Source organism: Populus alba, chromosome 10 (genome assembly GCF_005239225.2).
Source record: "Populus alba chromosome 10, ASM523922v2, whole genome shotgun sequence".
Taxonomy (NCBI): Eukaryota; Viridiplantae; Streptophyta; class Magnoliopsida; order Malpighiales; family Salicaceae; genus Populus; species Populus alba.
Window position 1 is genome coordinate 11181232 of NC_133293.1, and position 10351 is coordinate 11191582.

The window sequence follows — 10351 nt, forward strand, 5'->3', positions numbered from 1 at the left end:
CGTAATGTCATGATTTGGTTTTGGATCGCAAAATTGACGGAAATTAAGCCCTGTGATATTTCACTGTAGCTGAAATTATTTTTCATAAACACCGCAGTCAGAAAATATTTTTTTAAAAAAATTATATATATTTTTTTATTTTAAATTAATATATTTTTGATGTTTTTATATTATTTTATATGTTGGTATCAAAAATAATTTTTAAAAAATAAAAAATATATATTATTTTAATATGTTTAGGAATAAAAAAATACTTTAAAAAATAATTGTTACCAAACTCTCAAACATTCTTAAAATTATTGTTCATTCTCTTAATTGAATTGAAATAGTATTTTTTTTTAAAAAAAATAACTTGATAATCAAACTTGTGAATTGAAATAGTATTTTTTTTTTCTTTAAAAACAATGTTTTTACATACGTTCTCATCATATAATTAAATAAAAAATAATTTTTTTGTATAAGAAATTTATTACATCTAATTACTTGCATCATAAACTTTTTTTTGTTAACCTGGATTCATTTAACTTTTTTAATTAGATATTATCTGTCTTATCATTTTCATCATCCAATACTATCATGCTCAAAGATTGGTTTTTTCATTTTACTTTTTTTTGAAGGTTATCCCCCTACTCTTGTTTTTGCATTTGTAACTGCGTTTTGGCAAATTTTAATTTGTTTTTTTTGCTAAAATTGAGTTACGGTTGTACTTTTTGGATCGTTTTGATGTGCTGATGTCAAAAATGATTTTTAAAAAATAAAAAAGCATCATTTACATGTATTTCAGCACGAAAAGCTATTTGAAAAGCAACCGCCACCACACTGCCAAACACGCTCTTACATGTCAGCCAAGATTTACTTAATATATTTTAATTATAATATTAAATAAAAATATCATTTAATTCCCCCATTAAAATTTATTGTTTTAGAATACATCTTATCACTGTAAATATTTTATTTTTGTTGCGTTTAGAAACTTTTCTACTCCGCAATGTAATAGTTGATGCTTCCATGTTCTATCACTACGAGTCAAAAGACATGTGATCGTTCACGTGAAAACTGTACTGGCAATCAATTACCGTTACTTGTTTAATCGTTGCCTTAGTTATATTTTCATTTTATTTATAAAATAGTTGGTTGCATACTGTTTTTTTTTTCTACCTTTAGAAAAAAGATTTTTTAATGTGCTAAGATAACGTGGAGAGTATATTTTTTAATCGTTGCCTTAGTTCTAAACGCAACATTATTAAGATATTATTCGTTTAATCAATTGCCTTATTTGTTGAATAGTATATCTCAAAATTATTAAGATATTATTTTTTTATATTTAAATTATTTTGATTTTTCAATACAACTTGAATAAAAACTTGGATAAAAAACTTATAAATATTTTAGAGTGTGTTTGGCAGTGTGGTAGTGGTTGTTTTTCAAATAATTTTTCATGCCAAAATACATGCTAATGATGTTTTTTTTATTTTTTTAAAAATTATTTTTGATATCAGCACATCAAAATGATCCAAAAAATACAAACCACACTTAATTTTAACAAAAAAAATTCAAAATTTATTAAAATACAGGTTGAAACACAGCCCCAAATAGGCTCTTAATAAAAAATACGATGATGATAAGATTAATACTAGAAAATGTACCATAAATTGAGACTATCTATATTTATATAACTGAAGATATTTTTTAGATTTCTCAAAAAAAAAAAAAAACACTGCATGAGGATATTATACTCTCCAAGCAGATACTGCTCTGATAAATACACCTCCTCGATGTTGGATCGAATAATATAATGGTTTGCTGATCCGAACCGGGCTAGGCACGGGCACAACCTCCAACGGTATAAAAGCATATCCGATAGTATTTAATTGTTATCTGACATGCATTACCGTTATTCTTTTAATTAAGAGCTCGTGAGATTGATTCTATCTCGGATGTCCCACTTGTTTATAAGTTAAATTTTGCTATCCGGTAGATTTTGAGTTTGACGATTGTCTAGTTAGCGTGCACCGCTGTCACTTTTCACGCTTTGATAAGGATTTTTTAAATAAATAAATAAATTGCTAGGAAAACTCAGTATTTGCAGAGAATTAGCGGGAAGGAAACATTTTAAAGCTGGTAGGCTTTTATTAAAAAACAATTAGTTAAACTTTATTTTGCCAGGATTTTATTGTTGCTATGGAAAATTGAAAAGAATCCAGAAAACTGGTCCCTGTACCGGATAACCTCCGGGAATTACATGCGAGATAGTTTCATAAAAATAAAAATAAAAAAGCGTTACAGAAATATCGATGAAGATTGTATCTCAGATCAGTGTATGCTTTCTCCAGCTCTCAGGGTAATGTTTTGTATTTAACGGGATAATTGATTTTTAAAATGTTTATTATTTAAAAGTATATTAAAATAATATATTTAAAAAAAATCAATATGATTTTAACATGTTAAAACGATTTAAAAATATAAAAATAATTTAAAATAAAATAATTTAAATTTTAAAAAAAAAACACAATTAAAACGTGGATATAAACATCCTTGAATAGAAAATATGAAATCGATAACCGATAAAAATCCTTACTTTTCATGTTTTAGGATGAAGTATGTATTTAATATTGTAATGTAGGATATGTTTATTTTTATTTTTAATATTAACACATCAAAATTATAAAAAATAAAAATATATATTAATTTAATATTTTTTAAAATAAAATATACTTTTAAAACCACGTAAAAACAGAATTTATCTCCCTTCCAAACACTGACTAAACGAATAATAACTAGCTGGTCGACATAAAAAAAAAAAAAAAAAAAGCAGTGAAAGGAGACAAATAAAGGTAGGTGTAGGTCTACGGAAAAGGTATTCCACCACCTTGGTAGAGAATAAATGTGACGTGGCAACTTGCAAGAGGGAAATCACGTCCACACGATCCTACAGGATTAAAAAAAAAAACGGCATTATATGGCACTAACAATCGGCACTCGGCAGTAATCTGTTAAAAAACAAATATTCAGCAGTACCGAGCTTGGAGGTCCCTGTACCATTCAATTTTTGTCGATATGATCCTCATACTAAAAGTTTATTAATATAGCCCTCTTCCACCATCCTCTCGCATGTTTAATATGACACCAATCCAATTTGTTTTTATTTCTAAAGTGAAAAATATTGATAAACAATAAAAAATAATAATAATTCTTAATTTTCTACCTGTTAAAAGTAACTAAATTAGTTAGAAAAAATTAGGAACACTGGCTCTCTTTGTTTTAAAAAAAAAACCAGTGTTAAATAATTTATTCAAATTAAATTTGTGATGAGTGAATAAACCAGTTACTCGTTAAAAAAATAATTTACTTTTAATTTTGAAGTAAACTAATAATTTTTATTGAAATTGGCTTTTCATTTAACTATTTTTTTAAAAAATTAAACTATTTATAGTTGATATGATTTAAGACAAATAAAATGATGAAGACCGTAAGAGATACAAAATATAACAAGAAAGAAGCATATTTTATAATTATTTTTATTGAAATCTATTTTAAGAGAATTTAAGCTGTCTAGTTTGTTTTGTAATTTATCATCATTTTTGAAGTAAGAAAAAAAGTATATTCCAAGTTAAGGGTCAAATTATCACCGTTAGAGGAGCAATTGGACATGAGGATCGCGAACATAAGAAACATCACAGGGGCTTTATTGAAGATGTTATATGTGAGGGACCATTTAAAACAAATTGAATAGAACAGGGACTGCCAATCTCTTTTATCCTTGACAACCACAGGCAAGGAAAAAATTACTTGCCTGCTTCTCTTAGCTTAAACAGGCTCTCTTAGCAGAGAGCGGTAGCACAGCACCCCACGCCCACCACCAACTGGCAATGGCATAGAGTGAATGACCTCACTTGCTTTTTCCTTTTTTGCTATACTTTTTTCTTTGTCTCTTTTCACCTTTCCTATCTTCCCTTCTCAAATCTCATCAGCTACTTTCTTTATTTCTCTCTCGTAGTATCTAAAAAAACTCCCCACTTTTTGCTTAAAAACCCAGATATGAACTAGGGTTTGTTGCGAATGCAAAGAGCTTGATTCTTCACATTTCCCTTGAGAATACAAGTAATGGGTGAAATGGGGAAGAATGTGTTGCTTTTGTGTTTTATTTTGCTCTTGTTTTTTGGAGGTGTCACTTCAGCTCCTACTGCTACTTCACCAGCAAGTGAGTAAGCTGCTTTTGTTTGATCTGTTTTTTGCTTATCGACTTGAAGATTTTAGCCTAATTTCTTTCTTTTCGTAGAGATTGTTAGTGGGGTTTTCTCAAATGTCGTGCCTGCTTTCATGAAGTGGCTATGGTCTATGAAAGCCACCACGAAAACAGGTTTGGATCTCTGATTATACCGCCACATTCGCTCCTTTTGTTCTGTTCTGTGTTTTTTCCTGCTGGTTTTGGGCTCATGGAACTTTCGGTGGCAGTGATCTCTGGTCGTCCAATGATGAAGTTTGAGAGCGGGTATACCGTGGAGACAGTGTTTGATGGAAGCAAGCTCGGGATTGAGCCTTACTCCGTAGAGGTGTTGCCCAGTGGAGAGCTTCTGATTCTGGACTCTGTTAACAGTAACATTTACAGGATGTCTTCTTCCCTGTCTCTCTGTAAGTGGGATTTTTTAAATGACTTGGGATATTGATTGATTGCCCTTGTCTTCATGGATAAGTTTCCCTGTTCCTCTGATGCATTTGTTTTGAGCGTATTGTTTTTTTTATTTTGCCTCAACCATTCATTTCTCATAACCTTTTCTTTTCCTGTAACTTTGTATTAAACAAAAGACAAAGAAGCTTATAGGCCATTATTCAATAGTCTGCATTTAGAACGCAGATAAGCTGCTTGTTCTATTTGACGCGTATGATGTTTTCTCAGATGTCAAATGATGTATCAATTTCATCGTTTCTTAAAAAATGCAAAGCAATTTTATTGGAAAAAAAAAAAGTTTCAGGAAGAGATGCTTGCACAAACTTATTTCTCTGGAAATAGTCTCGTGAAGTTCAATATAGATACCACTTTCCTCACTGTGCATGTGGTGGATTGCAACTTACGCGCGCTGCAATTTACAAATAAATTTCCTTTTCATATTTGCACTTTACACGATGTGGTGTAGTGGATTGCAACTAACAATTTGCTACATCTCCTCTACCTTAAACCAATTGTGCATTTACCGTGCAGACAGCAGACCTAAGCTGGTAGCTGGATCCCATGAAGGATACTCTGGACATGTGGATGGAAAGTTGAGAGAGGCAAAGATGAACCACCCAAAAGGGCTTACTGTAGATGACAGAGGAAACATTTATATTGCAGACACCATGAATATGGCAATCAGGAAGATAAGTGATGCAGGTAGATGCTCAGAATTTTGTCTGGGAGGGGTTTAAAGGCAACCTTAGATTTCTCTCAATATCATTGTGGGGCTTGATAAGTACTGTTATCAATATAAGGTTGTTACTAATGTTGGCTGTAGATGCTAGTTGCTGATGTGATTGAAAAATCTTCATGTAGGGGTTACGACAATTGCTGGAGGGAAATGGGGCCGAGGGAGCCATGTTGATGGGGCAAGTGAAGATGCGAAGTTTTCTAATGATTTTGACGTGCTTTACATTGGAAGCAGTTGCTCCCTACTTGTTATAGACAGAGGAAACCAAGCCATCAGAGAGATCCAGCTGCATTTTGATGACTGTGCTTATCAATATGAAAGTGGCTTTCCGCTTGGTAAACTGATCCATCTGAATTTTTATCTTCTATTATTTGTCAACATGTTTTGATGTTTAGGTGATCTTTCTCTTTGCAGGAATCGCAGTGCTGCTAGCAGCTGGCTTCTTTGGTTACATGCTAGCATTGCTGCAACGTAGGGTGGGAATGATTGTTTCTCCTCAGAATGTAAGTGTCACTTATTTTTCAATAAATTGTCATTTCTTGAATCCTTACTCCTTGGCACATCTACAAGGATACTTTATGGTGGACAGTTAAACAAATTATTCTCCATGGAGTAGTTTGAACTTGTCTATTTTTTATTTTTTTCACTCTTTTGTTTATTTTATTTGTCTAGCTAACTTTGTAATAGTTTTCCCCTCTGTTGGTGAATGGATGGCTATCAGATAAGCTTTTTCAGAATTATGCTTCACGGCATTGCCAGGAAGAAATAAATCTATGCAAACGAAATTTAAAAATGAATTTCTTTTAGACAATTCACTTTGAGGTTAGCCATGCAGTCTTGGATCATTTATTCAGTGCCAAAATGGCGATGTTATCTCTTGTCTGAAAGTAGTTTGGTCACATTTCTCTGAAGTGCCAAACATAGATCAGTTGTCCTGGCAAAGCGTTTATCTGTATTTTACCATCTTCTAGTACACAATGGACAGATTGTTTAACCTCCTATTCTGCGCTTCTGGTGGACCAGGTTGCAATGGAAACTAGCACTACAGGAAATCCTTATCAGAAGCCTATCAAACCATTCAGGCAACCTTTAATCCCAACAGAAGATGAACAGGAGAAGCATGAGGAAGGCCTATTCGGATCCCTTGGCAAGCTTTTCATCAACACTTGGGCATCTATTGCAGAAATTTTGGGAGGCATAGTTCCCAGTTTCAGAAAGAAGCCACCAAGCTATCAGTATCAAAGCTACCAGCAGCAATCAACTTCTTGGCCTGTGCAAGACAGCTTTGTGATACCAGATGAAGACGAGCCGCCTTCGACTGAAACCAGAACCCCAACGCCTAGGAAAACCTATCCATTCATGTCGAAGGATACAGAAAAGATGCATCAATGGCGGCAAGGTCGTTCTATCTACAGTGGGTGGGATGGAGATTTTTCAGCAGCAGCAGCAGCAGCAGCAGCAGCAGCAGAAACAACAGTATCATCATCGGTATCAATCCTCTACCCCACATACTTACTATGAGCAAAGCTACGAGAAAACCAATGAGATTGTGTTTGGGGCAGTTCAAGAGCAGGATGTGAAGCATGGAACTACGGTGATATTGCCTGTTAATTATGGAGATCCGATACACAACCGCCACAACATCCGCTCTCGAACCAATTCTCTGCATTAAACAAATGGGTAATGAGTATGTGACGATACGCAGAGATTTTGGAGGCTTCGGGATATACCTGGTGTCAGGATTTATTCTTAGAGAATGGAGGTTTTTTGGGAGCTGCTTAGTGCTTTTTAGGGTTCACTAGGTCTGGTAAAAATAATATAGTTGCATTACATGGTGCTTCGATAAAAATTGGTCTTAAGAAGTTATGAAGATGCCTTGTTCTCTGATTCTATGTGTATCGAATGCGTGGTTGGCAATGATTTGGTGAAGGCCCTTTGGACAGAAATTCATGAGCCAACCCGTTGTTACATAACAAGAAGGTACAGTTTGATGTCTGATCCTTTTGGGATGAAAATGACTGTCTCACTTTAATTTCTCGTTTTTGACCTTATAACCTTTGTTTTAATTTTTGCTAGCCAATTAGAGTCCAAATTCTCCAACTCCATGTTCATGGGCAATCATCACCTGCTCTCTTGCTAAAGTAGACGAAGAAGAAGTAACAAGGATTTCGATATTTCTTAACTATATTCTTCGATAATTCTCCAACTTCATGTTCATGGCAAGCATAGTGAAGATTTTGATAGTTTGCTCTCCAACTTTTATGCTTCGATTGTCAAGTGTTCTGAATTAATTAACTTGGGTATTAAATTTTTTATTTTGGTAACCATCTGTCTACACGCGGCCCTCCAGCTTGGTCAATTAACACGTTTGATCAACCTCATGGTAGTTTACAAGGAGATGAACCGACGGTCTAAAATCTCTCGAAATTAGTTGGTCAATTAAAGCCACCGACATTCAGAGGGATCATTACCACGGAATATGACTAAATTAAGAAGGTAGAGGAAGAAATGTGAGCGGCCTGGAACTGGAGGTCACCGTGCAGAATATGAGGCGGTGCCCAGTCTTCAACAATTATACCTTCTCCTCCATGAACATTCTGTGGCTCTCTGTAAAATGACACCACCACACAAGAACTTACGTGAAGTATGACCGATTGACTATGCAACGTTGACAAGTCCACAGGTAACCAAGCTTGAATCCATCCAAAATGGGAAATGCGATGAAGATGCTCAAAATAGGTTGCAAAATGTTGCAGAATAATTGAAATCATGTTCTCTTGACCTGATAACCAAGACCAGCTACTTAACTTTAAACACTTACACTTTCCATCTATTACTAGACCTGTCTTGCGTAGGAACATGGCAAATATTCTACATGGAAATGGTACACACGAAACAAGTCTTGCTTGAACAAGTAGTGGATAAAGAGATTTGGTCCCTATCAGGTTGCCTGCAACAATTCCTTGATATCATATCCTTGTTGCTGAACAAGAACAACCAGAGGTAGTGTTAGCTTTATTTCTCGACACAGCAACTTAAAAGGGCAATATTTATCTCTCCAAGCAAACTCTTTAATGGCAGCCCCCAAAGAGTCCAAACTGTAGAAAGCCAAATCTGAGCTCCATTGAAGCTTAAAAGTGACCGTCAGAAGCAAGGTATATACCTGAAGCAAGGAGAGAAAGATGAACACCCCCGAGTTACAGAAAGCATGGATTCTGATTGGGGTTACGAGTACGAAAATCCCAGAGCAGTCCCTACGGAGATGAATAAGTTCATTTGTTTTCTGCAAAAAAGGCCGCTTTGGAATTTATCCGAAGTAAAGCCAGTTACTTCAATATCAAATATCTACAGCTTAAAATGCTTCATCATCATGGCAAGGCCACTTTCCTAGTGACAGTACATGGAACTTTTGATCTAGTAACCAACGCACTCATGTTACCTTACACAAGTAGTCGAGGAAACTCTCCATAATTTATGTAAAAAAGATTTTATAAAAAAATATATTGAAAATATCAGCATAAGCATTTTTTTATCAAAAAATAATTTAATCGACCAACGACAAAGCTCAATGACACTAATTGCCAAACTAAAAAAGAGTGTAGCCTTCTTTATCTTCAAAGGAATTTGGTTTGATGACACTAATTTATTATTTTTTTTACAAAAATGACTTTCTAGTTTTAAATTCTAGAACTACCATTAAAAAAATATTAAATTTTTCTTAATACACCAAGCTGATACAGAAGTATGTTTCTAAAATTATCCAAAAGGGGTTTTCATTGATAAGGATTTATTCAGGGGTGGAACTAGAAAATTTTAATTGGAGGTGTCATCATAGAAACTATAAGGTTGGAGAACAAATATTTTATTTTTAGAAGGGATAAATGCATAAGTGTTATGAAAAATCTGAAAATTTAAGGATTAAAATAAAATAAAATTTAGGGGTGCCAATCTCCCCGAAACTTGCCATAGTTCCGCCCCTAGATTTAATCTGAACATATATATATATATATATATATATATATATATATATTCTCCACATAATTATATCCCAGGAGTTCCGAAGAACATTTATCAATGGAAAGAACGAGGGGCTTGAGATGTCCTAATTTTAGGTTGTTGGAATTGCCAAGAATGGCAACTTGTCTGGCACACGTGCGCACATCAACAAGAATATCTTACTCGGGGGACCCGCATGAAAATAAATTTGATCCCCGTCTAAATTCATCTGCAGCTTATTACTGGTTTAACAGAATGGAATGCCTACCAAGCCTTTTCTAGCAATCCTCTTTTCTCTCTAAATAGTTACTGAAAACGAAATATCTTCTTTATATTGGCCGTCTAAAGTGTGGCCGCCATGTTGGAAGAGAAGAAGATTGTCTTCTTAATAGCTTTTGTCGGTATCAAATTAATATTTATAATAAAAATAATATCCATCGAATAAATGAATTGAATGACTTAACAAGAGTTGTCATATATATAATTAATTAATTTTTTTAAAAATCTGTTTTACATGATGTCAAGTGTTATCATATATATATATATATATATATAATCTAAATTTGTTTTTCTTCCCTCCAACATCCAATTATTGATTTAATATCTATCCCTTTATAAAATACAACAGTCTTTTACCTTTTCAGTATGAGATATAAGCTATTTTATAACATCACCAGCCCACCATCCCTTCATTTCATTACGTGGCTGCAGGAAACGCCATCCAAGTAGAATCCTAATTTGAAAAGAACTGAAACATTAAGGGACCAACCTGTACTTATTCCACAAATATGAAACACGGCAAGTTAGGACTCCACCAACACCTCACAGACCCAATTAGGAAATGAAAAAGGAGTTTCGAAAAATTAAAGGAAAAGCAAATTAAAATAAAATAAAAGGGGAGCATAAAATGACGGGAATAAAAAAGACCAAAAAAAAATAAAAACAGAGAG

At 33.7% G+C, this 10351-nt stretch overlaps 1 pseudogene; it reads left to right on the forward strand.

Annotated features, from left to right (window-relative positions):
* The first annotated feature begins 3813 nt into the window (after positions 1-3813).
* Positions 3814-7459, forward strand: LOC118046352 (uncharacterized; annotated as a pseudogene).
* The last annotated feature ends 2892 nt before the right edge of the window (positions 7460-10351 follow it).